The sequence below is a fragment of the Thermobia domestica genome, chromosome 17 (genome assembly GCF_964235325.1).
Source record: "Thermobia domestica chromosome 17, izTheDome1.hap1.1, whole genome shotgun sequence".
NCBI lineage: Eukaryota > Metazoa > Arthropoda > Insecta > Zygentoma > Lepismatidae > Thermobia > Thermobia domestica.
In genome coordinates this window covers 164,000,585-164,017,943 of record NC_137470.1, presented here as the reverse complement: position 1 = coordinate 164,017,943, position 17,359 = coordinate 164,000,585, and the positions used below count along the sequence as shown (strand labels likewise).

The 17,359-nt window shown below is 36.6% G+C and overlaps 1 protein-coding gene across 7 annotated transcripts in view; it reads left to right on the top strand.

Moving 5' to 3' along the window:
* The window catches only part of LOC145674459 (uncharacterized), a 334,728-nt gene that overhangs the window by 247,646 nt on the left and 69,723 nt on the right, over positions 1 to 17,359 (top strand). The gene's annotated exons all lie outside the window — the stretch shown is intronic.

Genomic DNA, 17,359 nt, shown 5'->3' with positions numbered 1-17,359 from the left:
ATGTGAAAAGGCATGGAGAATTTGGCTGGCCTACTTGCACAATATCCTTCAGATAAAGATAATCCAAACGTCATTGGATATGCCAGTCGACGGGTGAAACCCTATGAGTTGTCTCTTTCAATATCTCAGCTGGAACTCCTGTCCGTCCTGTTCCTTTGTGAACATTTTGAGCAGTATATCATGGGTCGTACCACTTATGTCCATACGGATAACGCGGCAGTCACACATGCATTCACCCAAAAGAACCTTGAGCCACGAACCACCCGCATTCTATTGAAATTGCAGAAATTCGATTTAATTTTCCAACACTGCCCGGGCAGAGAAAATTTTGTAGCCGATACAATTAGCAGATACCCACCTGAGGTATTGCTTGAGCCCGAAACACATTATGTTCATTTTTTAACTAAAACGCAGGATGCTGATATTAATCTAGATTTTATTCGAGAAAATCAAATAACATGAGTTATGTAAGAACCTGTTAAAGCAATATGAAAACAATTGTAATCTGGATAGAGTAACAATGTACTGTGGGTTAATTTATATTAAACCTTTGCGTATTCAGAAATGGCTCCTAGTGATACCGCAGAGTTGTATACCCCAAATTATCAGTGTTGTCCATTCTACCGGTCACTTTGGAGTTCAGAAGTGTTATCGTTTTTGTCGAGCTATATTTTATTGGAAAAATCAAAAAACTACGATTAAAAACTTTATTCGAAATTGCATAGAATGTGCCGAAACAAAGTTTACAAACCGTGCTATAGCTAAGCAGGAATATCATATCCAAGCGACCGTACCCCATGAGACTCTGGGGGTGGACCTCATTGGAAAATTGCCACCTAGTCAGGGATATTATTATATTTTATCTTTAACAGATATCTATTCTCGTTTCGTTACTTTCCTCCCACTGAAAAAGGCTCATACCAAGGAAATAATCACAGTATTAGAGAGACGATACTTTCACCTATTGCCGTATCCACAGGAATTCTTATCCGATAAAGGACCACAGTTCCAATCCAAGTTATGGCAGGACTTTTGTAACAAATATAAAATCAAACATAAAAGAACGGCTAGTTATTCCCCTCAGGCTAACGGCGTTACAGAACGTAGCCATAAAGAACTCAATAGATTAGTCAGATTATGGTGTCATGAGGATCAAACCACTTGGCACAAATACTTAGTTAAAATTCAGGACCTTCTGAATAATTCCTATTGTTCAAGTATTGGCTGTACGCCTGCGGAACGCTTTCTTAGTTACTCTGCCGTTGATAACTATAGGAAAGTGTTCCCATGGCCCAAAGAGTTAGATTCCGTAGATAACCGTTTCCGATACGCTGAAGTAGAGGTAATTAAAAAGTCATACTAAACAGTCGTCAAACGCTATAAATCTGCAAGAAGGGCAATTAGTGATGTTGAAACTGCATAACTTATCGTCACTTATAAAGCAAGAGTCAGCAAAATGGATGAAAGTCTATACCGGCCCGTTTTTAGCAGTTAAATTATTGAAAAATTGCGCTGTATTACACAATCTAAAAGGTGAAAGTATCGGAACTCACAATTTCCAGAATCTTAAGCTTTTCAACTGTACCGAGGACAAAAAACGGGAACTTCTATCTCAATACCCAAAGTGAATGTTACACTGTCTCATTTGAGTGTATGAGAGTATGAGTGAGTAGTTAGTTTATTAGTATTAATACATGTTAATTCTGTTCAACAAAATTTTGTTATTCAAACAAAATTTTTTTAACGACGCCGGGGAACTGTAATATACCATTACAGTCTAATGTGATGATGTTTTTAATAGGAGGGTGCCCGAAATTTTTTGCACCGACTGTACTTGACGTTTAACAAAAAATTTCTGGCTGTTCATATAATTCGTAATATTGTTTGTTATTCTATTTCAAATTAACATGGAAAACTGTAAAAAATTTATTAGGAATTATAGTTTTGGGAATCAATATCTTTATTTATATATTAAATTAGTTATAAGTAGGCTTCGGATTTTTAGGTCCCAAAAAATTCAAATTAGGATTTTAAAAAGTGCATTTTAGGATTTTATAGGTTTTTAAAAACACCGTTTAGGATTTTTAGCGTTACATTACTGAAAACGGAATATTACTACACTTTAAACACTTTGTTAGCTATTTCATACTTAAATGATAACCTTAATTTAGTAAGCTTTATGCTAACCAGTCTTCTGCGTAATAAAAATAATAAAAATCTTCTTACCTTGTACTTTTTTTGATAGCTGAAATATAGTTGTATGGCCTGTCGTATATGTATGTATGGCCTGTGTATGGCCATATGTATGGCCTGTCGTACTATAGTAGTAGTAGTAGTAGTAGTTTTTTTTTTGTCAGTTTTCTTATATTTGAAATTTTGCAAAATAAACTTGCTGCCCCGCTTATTCACAATCGCAGCCGCAAATTACAAAGAAACATGCTGTGTGAAGGAAACCTTGTTATTACATTGTTGAAAACTGGTTAACTACGTGTTTGAAAGTATTTTTCAAGTTAAAAATAACTATAAAGAATCATTTAGGACGTTATAGGTTCTAAAAGCTAATTTAGGATTTTTTAGGTCCTAACCCCCCAATTAGGACATTTTAGGTCCTATAAAACTAATATAGTTCTACTTATAGCAACTTGAAATGTAAAGAAAACACGATTTTTTTGCATTCACTGTACAGGAATAAAATAGGTTGGAACCTAAGAATCCGGAGCCTAGTTATAAGTCTTGTATATGGATATGTAAATGGATCATTACAATTCTTAGGGTGTCAGTGCGATCTGAAAACATAGGTCCACTATTAGACGGAACTTTTCAGATCAAATAACCAATCTAAAATTCGACAGAATTTTCAGGACCACCCTTCACCTCTCTTTTAGATACCTAGGTCCTTCTGAAATCTAGTTTAATCCAGATTTTACCAAATTTTATTCGTTTGAAAGCCCCACCGCCAAAAATGCTTTGTTTTGATTGGAGGATTCACCCACGCTATGATATTAGAGCGCGATTATTCCATTCCATGCCTGAAAATTTTGCTGACAACAGCCAGACTCGGATCTTCCAGCTCAGAAAAACAGAAATGAGCTAGAAAAGCTCCATTAACCAGGTAAATTTAGTTTGATAGTTGAAGGGGCGTAAGCAGGAAGCTACGGAGCCATAATTTGCTAGATTTTTATAGTAAAAAACCGGACTGAAGAACTAAAATAGGAAGCATAACTCGGTGACGCCATGTTTTGCCGATATAATTAGTGGTGGACAGGTTCTGTGAAGTGCATCAGTTTGTTAGTTGTTTTCAAAGATCTATAAACAGTTTCGGAAGAGTAGTGTTTCTCCCTTAAAATATTTTTATCCTTACATTTATTTCTTTTCGAGTTACGTAAGGCCTGCCCCACTGCCGTTTGTGTTCGTGTATGTAGTGAATGTGATTTCTTTTGTACCTATTTAGTAGTAACATGGCGGTATTTAATTTCTTTGTAGTTAGGATAGTAATCATAATGCACGTGTAAAGTTTCAAGAGGGCTCCTGTCTACTCCCAAATTGGGGGCACGGCTTCCAGTAGGGATGAGTTGAACATGTAGTTTGTTCCGGGTTCCTGCCCCTTCAGGGCAGGGGTCCTATTGTTAGTCAACACTTTGATATGTCCCCTTGGGGGCATTGATTAAAGAGGTTGAGTTAAGAATGTGATTTAGTGAATACAAGGGCCAATTGGCCCTGTTCCTTTCTTTCCCTTTCCTTTCGTAAACCGATAGAGCCGATTTAAAATGGTAAAATCTGAATGTTGTCTGTGTATATTTATTAGTATAACATGTATTAATGTAGTGTGTAGTATGGATGTGGCATGTATGTGTTCGTAATGTAGTATCAGTAGTAGTGGTAGTCAAGTGATGAAAGAGTGTGTGAGATAATTAAATATGGACAGTGTAGTATTTACTATGTGATAATTTTTTTTATTATTCCATCATTAAATAAACTTATAAACAATATTTGAAAGTGAACGTAATATAGTACAATAATTCCATGTACAAGGTCACATTCAGTGGTTCAAGGGTTGATCATAACGTCGCTAGCCCCTAGTGTCAAAAGTCAGTACTAACCGTCATTCTTATGTCGATGCTCTTAGTGATTTAGATTCCATGGAATTGACCTTTCTTTTCGAAATAAAACCTAGAAGGTATAATTCCCAGCCCATATGGATGTACAGTTAGGTTAAGTGACCCAAAATTAATATTTCCTGAAAATTACAACATTCTGCTTAGTGTAGAAATCGAAATATTTAAGTAAATAAACAATACGTAATTTCTTAACAGAAGTCGGGCGATATGATGCTAGTTCTTCGCTTTGAAATTATATTAAATGTTCATTTCTTTTTTTTTTTTTTTTTGTGGCTGCAGAATAATTTCATTGTTGTCAGAATTTTATAAACATTAAATATTATCGCAGATAATTCTATTTTTCAGTGAACATACGTAGGATTTTTTTTTCTTTCTTAATAAAGCTACCAGGTATTACATAGTATTGTGTGTGTGGTGAAAGAGTCTTTAGTTCGAGTGAGGTTGTCGTGCAGTGATCGGAATGGGAAATGTTTGTAGTGACTATAGATTTTAAAGTATTATGATGAAATGTGTATATAGGCTGGGCGTAGATAGAGGAAACAGGGTGTTTGTAGAATATAGCGTCGTAGTAAATGAAAAAGATGATGATATGAATATTATATGAATATTAATATGAATATGAATATGAAGTATATGAATATTGTAGTAGATGAATATAGAAGATAGGACACCCATATAGTTAAATATATAGTAGCCCAGTGAATATTTCGCCACGTGTTGATATATATATATATATATATATTGAATAGATACGTATAGCTACAAGCATCTCAGGTTCTGACCCCTGCACCGGAATATCACGCGGACCGGAGGGCGATATATAGTCGGACTATGGTAATACTTTGTAGTTTGATGTGTGATAGTAATGATCAACAATAGTAATACCATCTGATAGCATGGGTAGCATCATATAATCGCTGACTGGACATATTTAATAATCAATTATGCAAAAGACAATAGTAGCTGTAGAACTTGGGGCTATAGTGAATTATATTTTTCGGTCGGTTTTAAAATAGAATATCCTGCTCCGTGAGATTTTTTTTCTTTCCTTCACGTTACCTACTCGGGCTAGCTTACAATATTCATGAAGGCGACAGCTCTGACAGGGTTACAGAATCAAAACAATTAGTTATTAAAAATTTATTATACCGTACCCGGGCATGGACCCCTCCCCCTTGAATATTTTCGTTTTCTTTTCTTAGTTTTCTAAACTAGATAGTGATGGAAATTAATCGATGCCTCAGAATTTAGCGCATTCTGCGAAGGGAAGCTATCGGTGAAGTTTGGCAATAGAAATCACCGATCCAAAATCCAGTTTAATTTTTTTTTATTTTGGCAAATCACTAATTAGGGATATCCTAGCTATTACTCTAGTTTCATTACTATTCTGGATTCTTTTACTTTCCGAGAGGTTGGATGAATTTTTTTTTGAAATTCTAAATTAGCGCCGTCTCTAACCTTCCGGAGGATTCCGGGATCTGCAAGGGTGTTGACCGGATACGGTGAGTGGTGGGATTTCCCTAAAGCCTTTGTCTTTCCGAAAATCCCATCGGGGACACAGACTTGTCTCATCTTCGCAGAGATCTTTTATCGGCTATTTATTTGGTAAGCCGAACCCTTTTTGGCATAAAAGAGAATATTTGGTTATAGTATGTTGTATACGTAAATTCCACCCCTTATCTTTCGTAGTTGTAGTGTTCTGTCTCTTCTCTTTTTACCTATACTTCTTCTACTTCTTCTCTAGAGTTTTTTTTAATTTCAACCTTCCCCCCCCCCCCGATTTTGAACTTGTCGCTTAAGATTTATTTAACGTACAACTCTGATCTGAAATTACCAGCTGAGACGTTGCAAGACACGATTCATGGATAAAGTAGATAGTGATTGGGTCCTCCATCACATTTTTACCTATTGCCAAAATGAATAACGACTTCATATTTGACGACACTTCAATTACGTTCTTTCACCGTCGTCCCTTTAAGTTTTTTTTAATCCATTGGTCACTTTCCTTTCTGTTTTGGTTTTCGTTTATCTTGTAGTTAATCTGGGCCCAGAAATTGTATTTTGGTTTATCTATTTATATCTTTAGGAATGTTCTATGTTACGTGCCTGCCTCACAAAGTTCTTTTTTTTATTATTTAAGCACTAATTGAATATATGAAAGTTAAAATTTATAGACGCGCGGTATCAGATAAAAAATTCAATTCTTTTCCATATGTAATGTCGGAAGTCATTTGTTTTCTTGTACAATGTTTGCAACCTTTTCTAAAATTATTGTTGGGGTTATTACTTAAAATGTGTGCGCGATTATTAAATATAAATATATATAGAGAGAGATAAATGAATACGTCGAAATGTACATGTACTTAGTATGTGAATATGATTTTAAAGTAAAAGTATGATATTAAATGTATTATATGGATATATGTAAGAGCGCTCGTGTCTGCCCCCCCAAACGTTATTGGTTGCTATAGTTTACCAGTAAGTTTTCCGACGAATATAAGAATATAGATTTTGTCAAGAATACCGCCGTGCACTCAAGTAATTTTCCTTTTCTTCTGAATAGATGTAAATGATAACCTATGTAATTATTTAATGGCATGTATTAAGAAGTAACGGCAGGTCTAAATGTAACCCACATCATAATGAATATTATCCCTGAACTACCAACCTAAAACCACTGTGGAAAGTGTACCTTTAATCCCTCTCACCTGTATATGTATCCTGTGACTTGACCAGTGTTTTTTTTATCCTCAATTTAAACCATCATACTCCTTACACCTGTGGAAGATCGTTTTAAATCCGAACCATGTATACATATATACAAAAGTGACCCTGGATAAAGGAAAGGTCTCATGACGTGTCCCAGTGTTAAACAAGTAACTTGAATTTTATCCAATTAATAAGTTTGGAAATGGACTGACTAAGAGAAGAAACATCCTCTGGCGAAAGTGATTTTTCAAAATCCCTAGATGGGTATAAACGTCGCAGTGTGCGAGTGCAGATATAAACTGCTAAAAGTTACAAACTAAATATAGTTGATGAATGGTTTTTATAAACCAATAGTTATATATATAAACACAAACTAAGTTAAATGGAGCGAAATGTTTTTGGACACTACGAGTAGTGCGTGATTTGTGATTTGAACGCTCAGAATTATTAATATTTTATTGCTCAATGTGAGGTAGAGACTCATAAGTTCTAGTACACCTAAAAGTTTTTTCTTTTCTTTCCTCTTTGTCCATATTTTTTTTTAAGTGAAATAAGTGTCTCCTTTGCGTATGTCGCAAATCATAATTTTGCTTTAGCATGCCTAAGATATGATACATGTAATTATTTTTTTTTCTTTCCATTTGTCAATATGATTGAACATATAAAGATTTACTAAAGTATAACTTTATGTATTCTATTGATATATAACCAAGAACTTGTGCTTTTAATATTTTCTTTATAATTATTTCTTTTTTTTTCACTATGGATGTAATAAATTATTTGTATCTTTGTAGTTAGTTGGTTTCCTTTAAACATATATACACTGTCCTGAGTGAGTGAGCGAGTGAATGCATGATAGATGTAATTTAAGTAATTTTAGTAATATCATTTGTCATATTAACATCTATAATATATGTGTCATGCTTTATTATATGTGTTAAGGTAAATAACCTAGGTCATGAAGGACCGCTACTAACGGTTTAAATCGGCTCTAGGAGTGAAACGAAAATAGCAGGATGAGCCTAAATACGACATCTTTCTTCCAGGAAGTTGAAACTCTTATTGATACGATACATAAATTTATATTGAGTTTATAAGTTTGATTTTTTTTTCTTTCTTTCTTGGCTAATTCATATGTGTGGTCGATCCTAGAGAACAGAGTTCAGATGCTGGATGGTTATCAATCACCGGTTGGAATAACAGTACAAAGAATGATTTCAATTTTCTCCTTTCCTGGTCTAGGTCTGGGCAACCCCACGATCGTGGTGCCTGGAGCTAGGTCTGGGTGGTATGAGGGAACATGTGTCTATTCCGAAGCATTCCAAAATTGAGTAGTCGTTAATAACACTTAGAATGATTCATCTTTCAACGACTTTCCCGACTTCTTACTATCTTTCCGGAATTATCCAGTAATCTGTTTCTTATAAAAATACTCTATTTGTTTTCTTTCTTTTTTTCTTCTTTTTCTACCTCCTTCTTTTACCCTTCTACTTTCTTCTCTTTCTTTTCTATTTCTGAATGAAAGAAAACGGAGTCATGACTGAGAGTAGCCGCTATTGGCACGGTCAATAAGTTGTTTCGATGAGTTTTCTTCGGGAGTCCGATATGGGATAATTAACCATGAGATGAGTATGCCTTAAGGGACGAACAATAATAAGAAAGTTTATTGAAATTTACTTTATTGGAAAATAATCAGGATTTCAATTAGTAGGTGATGTTTCGTGATCGCCCTCGTTAAAGAGAATTAATTTTAGCGACTCCTGTAAACTGCTCTTCTTCGTTTACTACTTTTTTTTTATTTTTACCGTTTTCTTACAATTGGCTAACCGTGACAAGATCTGTTGCCCTGGAAACGGCGGTTTCTATGGCAACGGACAAATTTTTCTTACACTGAAAATCCGCACTGATAATCTCCAATAATTTCATCTGCGTATGGGGTCAGTCTTGCTAACAGAATATTTTAAAGGATTTTATAGGATGTTGACAGAAGAGAAATGCCTCGATAATTATTACAGTCAGTTTTGTCGCCTTTCTTGTGGATTGGAACAATGATTCTTTCCACTCATGTGGCAATTCTTCCTTGTTCCAGATAAGGAGAATGAGTTTGTGTATCTTGTTCCACAATTTTTCGCCTCCAGCTAAAATTAACTCAGCCGGAATTTCATCTACACCCGGAGATTTGTGTTTCTTTAATTTCTTTATAGCGGTTTCTACTTCTATTCGGTTGGGTTCTGGAATATACGGTTCTGCGGTGTGTATCTCCTTTTCTCCACGAACACTAGTTTTTGGTTGCGTGTTAAGCAAATCGTCAAAGAAATCTTTCCATCTATTTAAGATGCTATCCGTGTCAGTGAGAACTTGTACCGTCAGATTTCTTTAATATATAAGCACGAGGTTAATAGTCTTTCTTAAATTCGTTGATTCCCTTATACATGTCCCGGATGTTTTTATTTTTACTATTATCTTCAAGTTCCTTAATTTTAGCTTTCAGAAAATCGCGTTTCTTTGTTCTAAAAGTTTTGGAAGTTTCCCGCCTGATATCTGCGAAATTTTGTGTAGTCATTTCATTCGGATTTTGTAGCCAGCGTAATTTTGCCTGTTTTCTTTTCTCTGCTAGTTTTATGCATTCCTGGTCGAACAATGGTTTGTTCCTACGTATTTCCGCGTGTCCCAATTTTTCTTTTGCTGAAATTTTAATGCTATCTCTAATTTCAATCCAGGTATCCTCAACACTAGTGCACTCCGAATCTTCTAAAGCCGAAAATCTATTCGAAACTTCAATCTGGTATTCCTCTCTTACCTGGCTCTCTTCTAATTTCTTTAAATTGAATCTCTCCGTTTTCGGACAATGAATATTACCTTTATTCAACGATAACCTCTCTCGTATTATCGCTGCTACCAGGTAGTGGTCAGTGTTACAATCAGCCCCTCTAAACGACCGGACATCAATTATGCTAGATTGCCTTCTTCTATCTACTATTTATGAATGAATGTATTTATGAATGTCGCGATGTGGGAATTTTGTACTCTTCACGATTAGGTTTTTGGATGTTGCAAAATTTACGAGTCTAACACCGTTGTCATTATTTTCCTTATGCAGACTTTCGTTCCCTATAATCGGTTTGAAAATATCCTCTCGTCCTACCTTCGCATTGAAATCCCCTAATAGAATTTTCATATGGTATCGCGGGAGTTGATCAAATATCCGTTCCACTTCTTCGTAAAAACTGTCTTTTATATCGTCATCCTTATCTTCCGTTGGGGCATGTACATTTAAAACAATAATATCATACCACCGTCCCTTAAGAGTAATAAAAGAAAGTCTGTCAGTAACAAATTCAACCCGTTTAATTGCTGGTAATATACGTTTATGAACGAAAAACCCTGTTCCTAACTGGTGATTTTTATTTCCTTCCCCGTAAAAGAACGTAAAATTTCCGGAATTCTCAGATCCATTTCCTTCCCACCTAACTTCCTGAACTCCTACTACGTCCATCCTGTATTTCTCTAACTCCCTCGTTACGGATTTTAACGCGCCTGCCCTATAAAGACTCCTAATATTCCATGTTCCAAATCTCATGTCCATTTTCTTTTGCTGAGGTCGTGCCAAGTTATCAGTCCGTGTCCTAGGCTTTTGTGAATATTTCTGAACAAGTGTTTTTTTTTACAGGGTGAGGTTGTTAGCCCTACCCAAATCCCCAAGCTGGAGGACCACTCCTAGTCGGCTGTCCGCGACTGCTTATTCAGTATATTCGCAGCTAACCTCTATATCTAGAGGCCTTCTCCTCGATCCGCAACCTGAGGACGCGCCATGCCGTGGTGATAGGAACCCACGTTAGTTTCACTGTACTATAAACAGAAAATTTTAACATAGTTCTTTTCTGGCACAAAGAAACACTAATTAACTTTTATTGTATAATGACATAATTATATGTTCATTAAAACTGATTTATTATGTTGATATCTACATAAAAAACACTGTTTTGTTTCACATTTTCATTTTGTGGTAGGTCAACTTATTTGTTAGTTAGTTAAAATTTAGCATTTTTCAGCACCGAGGCTATAGAAAACGCGAAGCTTAGTTTAAAGTGGAATACGAACCACCACATTGCTTTCGAATTTCAAGAATTCCACTGATATCAAACCCGAGATCACGTTTAAACACACGCGCTCTGTTTACTAGACGAGCGGTAAGGGCTATTTTGTATTATGTTTTACAAATTATTAATTTCTCGTAAGCCTTTGCTGTAGCTTTTTTTTATTAACGCCTAAAACTGATGAGATAAAAGTACTGAGTCCAAAGCACTTGCATTTATTAATAGAAAAAACTTAAAAGAGAATATTATATATATATAATCGAACGCAATTTTTTGTTTCATTTTTGTGTGCTTAATTCAAGTTCTTTGCGAGTTATTTTGTTTCATATTAATTAAAATTGAAGTATTTATTTTTTAAAACATTAGAGCAAAATTATATTACAGCAACTTTAGATTATATCAATACAAAATAGAAGTATGTTTTATTCAACGTTTGCGCTCAATTTTCAATCTTCCAAAATAAGCGAGACACTACAGTTCATTTATATTCACAAATAACGTTGTGGACTATGATACTGTTGTTTGGAAGTGCACTTGGTATCCTTGGACATGCGCGCTGGCTACGTGAGTGCGCCGGGGCTCCAGCACCCACATAAATAATCTTGTGGTTGCGGTGTACCCACAAGATTTTTAGTTTAGACCTCTCCCTTTTGAACCCTTTTCTCTTGCGTTCAAGTCAGCTGTGTTACCGACTGAGCTAGGGCAGCCCCAACTTATCCTTATGGTACTGGCATATTTTACTTTATCACAGCACAGCCTATTATCACAGTGTTCATAAAAGATTTCTACTAAAAATAAATCAATCAAATATCGATACTTCCTGAAAATATATAGGCTAACACACCCGCCATTGATATGCACCCACATAAATTTTGGAAAGTCGGCGCCGTTGTCCTTGGATGCTTGTCATAGTTGCAATAAGTTACAGTTTGGAATTCTTGAAGTGGATAAAGGCAATGGAAGATGTTTGGAACATCTAACAAAAAACATATAATTTTACAGAGAAATCAGCATAATTCGCAAAGTCGAACTTAGTACCAAGTAAATATAATTGCAAGAATTTCACTAGTTTTGAGTCAGTTTGAAAATTCTTTTCAGCGTAATTTTTAGAGGGTGCAAAAAATAATTTGAGGGCAGTACCCCCTTTAGCCCCTCCCTGGCTACGGGCCTACTCTTCCTTGTCCTTATTGTCAGTCAAATGTGCTCTCAGTAAAACAGAATTCAATCCCGTTTGTTTTCCAACTTCACAAACGAAGTTTTCTACAACAAGCAATTCTTCAGCGGTCAATTTACAGCCCTGGAAAGTGGGATTGAGGAGATCTGCAGCCAAACGAATTGGACCCAAGCAGAATTCGCTTTGAGCGAAATGATAATGAATGCTGATCTGATTGATGTTCCTTGATTTTTTCTTAGTGAGCATGTTCCATTATTGATTGCTCTTCTGTTTTCGAAAGGATTGACGATAGTAACTGTTCTGTCAGAGTTAGAAGAAGGCTCTGAAATTTTGAGTGCACACTATCTATCTGAGGCGCATATGACTCGAACCATTTAATCAAATCCACTATAGGTTTCAAAATGGCTACGAGTTTTTCAATACTAACCCATTACATAATCAAAAAGTCTTTTCTTCATTTCTGAAGGTAATGACGATTCCTTACTCACAGCGAGAGTCTGAATCAGTTTTATTGACAAGCAGACTTTGGAGGCAGTGCAAATGGTTTCCCCATCTTGTTTTATTAGGCAACACTAAAAAAATTGTACTGTGTTTGTGGGTTTTCTCGGGGTTCTCCCCTTTCCTTCCACTTTCTGCATTCCACAATTTCATTCATTTCTCATCATCACCGTCTCCTTCAGCCTAGCCGACATAAACGTGGGACGTAAAACTGAAAGAATTTTAACGAAATTGTAACCCTTTTCTCCCTTGAGATTTCTGTAAATAGTGCTTACAAGTGATAATTATATTTGATTGTTTTAACATCATCAATTACACTTCCAGCATTTTAGTGTAAAATATCTGTAGGGTAATATTTGTAGCAACTTCAGTAATTAATAAAATACAGAAAACATTACCGGTATGGTTAACAATTATTAAAAGTTCATAATAATTGAATTTTCGTAAAATACCCATTTTTTGGGTAGGTAAATACAAAATGGGTAAATACCTACTCACTGGGTATTTACCTGACCCACATCTCTAACTCCGATCTGTTCCAGATAGAATATGTATGAGACTAGCTCGGACGTCAAATATGTTCCAGTGCCAATATCCAGGAAATCGAGCGCCAGTTACAACAAGTTATGGGCTAACTTTCCTGACGAGAAAACATACGAGTTGTATAACAACTCTTCCCAATTGAATCAGTGCATGCATACGACCCAAGGGGATACTGAATTAAAATCACGTTGTGACAACACTAATGAACTCTGGTGTCCCTTCTAGCCGTCACAGGTCGTTCCATTTCTATACATTTATATATCCACAGATCGTGTGCACGTGTACTAAATTACAAAAGCTGGATAAAAAGTGATGGCAAGATTGTTATAATTCGTATCGGGTTTTATGCACAGAAGAACATCTGTTACATATCTTCAGTGTAATTACCTCCCATCTCTATCACCTTCTGCCAAACGTGTGGAATGTGTCATACACCGTCAGTGCATCAATTTTTACCTATGTACCGCAGGGATCGCCATATGCCACGTCTAGTGCCGTAGTAGTTCTTTCATTTTGGCGAAAAGGTCGTCACAAAGTCCCTAAAAACATTGTTGTGCACTGCGCCCACATGCTACTTCAATTTTGGTTCACGCATGTTGTTAATCTTTCTGGAACGCATTGTTATGGCGGTTCCACTTTTCTCCCTCTACTTTACGGCACTGCTACCTTTGACTGCATAACACATGTCGTTACAACTCGCCACACTTCATCGCCTTATATTCTGTTATCACCTACGGAACTCTTGTAATGCTGAAACACAGCTCTCTGCCATGAGAATAGTATTATCACTACTTTTATCCAATCGTATACATCGACATCGGACTATTTCCTTCCAAGTGCTTCACTATTTCTGTAAGTCAAATCCAATAATAACATACGAACATAATAACCATTTTCTCACAATTCATATTTATTTCCAGCAAGACTTCTGCTTAAGATTATAGTGGAGTATTATTTTTTACCAACTTTGTTCTTAATGAAACCGCAGTTCTTACTCAGTTATTTTGGTTTGTACGATATTTAATTCAACGCTTCCTTGTTACAGCATTCGTAATACAGTATTTGTAGGTTAAATAACTGTAACAAACAGCGAAATTAAATACACATGTCTTGGCTCCTTGTAAATTAGCTAAACTCATTTAAATGTAACGCAAAGATTCTAAAAGTGACTGACTGGGCAGGGACTCGAATCCGGGGCCTCCGGCATACCGTGCCGATGCGTTAACCACTACGTAGCGGCACGGTATTCCGAAAGTTCTGGGTTCGAGTCTCGGTCCAGTCAATCACTTTTTCACTCCTTGCTTTAGAATTGGCACCTATACAGAATTTGTTGTGTTTTAAAAAAAATCGGTTGTTTCCTCCTTTCATTAGTATATATAAAATTACAAGCGTCATAAAGTGCTCGGTATATGGATACAGGGATTGTCCAATCACAGCATGGAGTCTATGGTAAAACCCACGTAGTCTGAGATGAGAGCGTCGATGTCGAGAGTGAGTGGCTGTTCTGGGAAGCGAACTGGGTGACGTAGTGGTTAACGCATCGGCACGGTATTCCGGAGGTTCTGAGTTCGAATCCCGGTCCAGTCACTCACTTTTTCACTCTGCGTTAAAATGAGATAAAATTAAGTTTTCAGTTTAGGCATTGAAAATGGGTGTGACATTAACGGTAATGGTAGAGATAACTCCATGTACCTTGTTATTGCAGAGGGATCAGCAACTATTTGGATAATTGTCGGATAACAAAAGACGCGTTTTGTTTGAGATATTCTGTGTTTCATATTTACTAATTTACTTTCTTTGTTTGACAATTAAACACCGTGGTTCGAGACACACCAATCAAAACTGAACCATAACTTTTTGACCCGATCAAAGGTTTGGCAGTTTTATACCCATGCAAGGGAACAAAAAGAGCAAATGCCGAAATTATTCCTGGACCATGCCAAACATTGAGCTTGACCTTTGACCCCCAAATTTGAGAGGTTCTTTCATGCACCTTTGCTCTATAAAAGACAATTAAGATACGAGGCGCATCCAGAAAGTGAGTTTCCCACGCGTCCCATAGCTAGGAAACTGTATGTTGCGCGAAGCGACTTCATGTACGTGAGAGTAAGGTCCTAACATGACGCATGCGCCACCAGAAGTTCCCTAATTCACTCAGTAGCGTCGTGGCAGTGATTGAAGATTGGCGTTCCTATTCCAGCTCCCGCCGCGTGTGAAGTGCGAACAGTGATAAAGTTCTTGAATGCACAGGGCATAGCACCAATCGAAATCCATCGTCAGCTGTATCGTTGCAAAAATGTCAATGCTGATCCTGTGCGCCTTGCTTTGTGCTCTAGGGTCAGTTGCTTCAACACAAAACTTCTTGATCAACAAGCACTCCGTGACAGTGGTGTGCAATAATGAGCGGAAAATCTGAAGTAACTGCTTGCTCATGCCATTAGGCCCATGGACCTGGCACAGCTAACGATGGATTTCGATTGGTGCTATGCCCTGTGCATTCAAAAACTTTATCACTGCTCGCACTTCAGCTGGAATAGGAACGTCAATCTTCAACCACTGCCACGACGCTACTGAGAGCACTAAGGAAGTTCCGATAGTGTATGTGCGATGCTAGGACCTTATTCTCTCACGTACATATAGTCGCTTCGCGCAACATACGGTTTCCTAGCTATGGGACGCGTGGGAAACTTACGTTCTGGATGCGCCTCGTATATCCCCTCCAAGGGGACATTTATGTATTTCTGTACTCAATCATAACGATACAAGATAATACAGACTCGTCAAAGAGCTCAGAAACCTATTTTTAGTATTTTGTTTAGCTGTAAAAGGAACAAAATAGACCCCAGTAGCCCCTAATTCAAAAATCCTAGTTTAATGACATCATAGGGTTGAGGGTGAAGGACTAATTTTAAATTACCGCAAGGGTGTAGCCTAAAACCATGTGACCTTGACGTCATACTACGTGACCAACCCCATATAGTGATTCATAATGTAATGAAACATTATCACATAAAAGAGAACGAGAAAATTAAAGGTGGCCTATGCATACACCCCCTCTAAAACTTTGTTGTCAATCATATAACGATATAAGATAAGAAAGTGTTCATTAAAGAGGATAAACATCTTCAAATTTTATGCCCGTAAAAGGGAACGAAATAGATCATCATAGTTCTTAATTCAAAAATCCCGGTCATAAAAGAAGGTGAGGGACTAATTTCCAATTACCCGCAAGGGCGGGTCCTAAGACCATGTGACCTGGGAGCGTGGTTAAGTTTGAATTTCCCGCGGGGCGGGGTCTAAGACGACGTGACCTATCTGCCAAGCAGAATCGTCAAAATTTTGCTGGGGCCTCTGAATGATGATAACCAAAATTGAGATAGGGTGTCGCAATTACTACTCTTATTTAGGAGTCAGTCAAAAGCACTTTTGAGTCAATTGAAGCAGAAAAAAAGATACTCTTCATTACAACATAATAATTATGGTAGCAGATATAAGCAGTTATGCGGAAACACCTGCTTGTCATAAAGAATAATTCAGTATGAAATGGACTTTAATAATTTCCTATACAAGAATTTTAGGAATTATCCAAAAAATGGATCTAAAGATTGCGATCTTGGCAAAGAATTTTACGAATGATCAAAAACATGCACCAAAAGATAGCGATCTTGGCCCAGAATTAGTTTTTGGATCAGGGATCACAAACGTTTGGAACGGCTCCTAAATCGAGTTTTCGTATTTTTTTTTTTTTACGGAATACGCATATCATACTGAGTAAATTGGTAGTTTTGGTTTGTGCTACAATATATATAGTTCTCAGAATATGGGGCGTACAAGAAAATGTTTGATTCAATGAAATATATTGAATTTTGTGAGTCAGGAGCCACAAAGTTTTGAACGGCCCCTAAATCTAGTTTTCGTATTTTTTACGGAATAAGCGCATCATACTGAGTAAATTGGTAGTTTTGGTTTGGCTACACCAAAACTAGAGATATAAGGCCTACAAGAAAATTTTTGCCTGAAATATATTGGATCTTTTGATCCAAAAATGAAGAATGTTGAAGCTTTTTCATGTCCATAGTTGTTTACACATGAGTGATTCAGAAAGTAATGCCTCCAAACCCACTACTTGGCAAATAATACTGGAAACATCCTGAACTGACTTACACTGATGTTTAAGCTATAGGATGTCACTTGTTTCACCTTCCTCTCTTCTCGTTCCA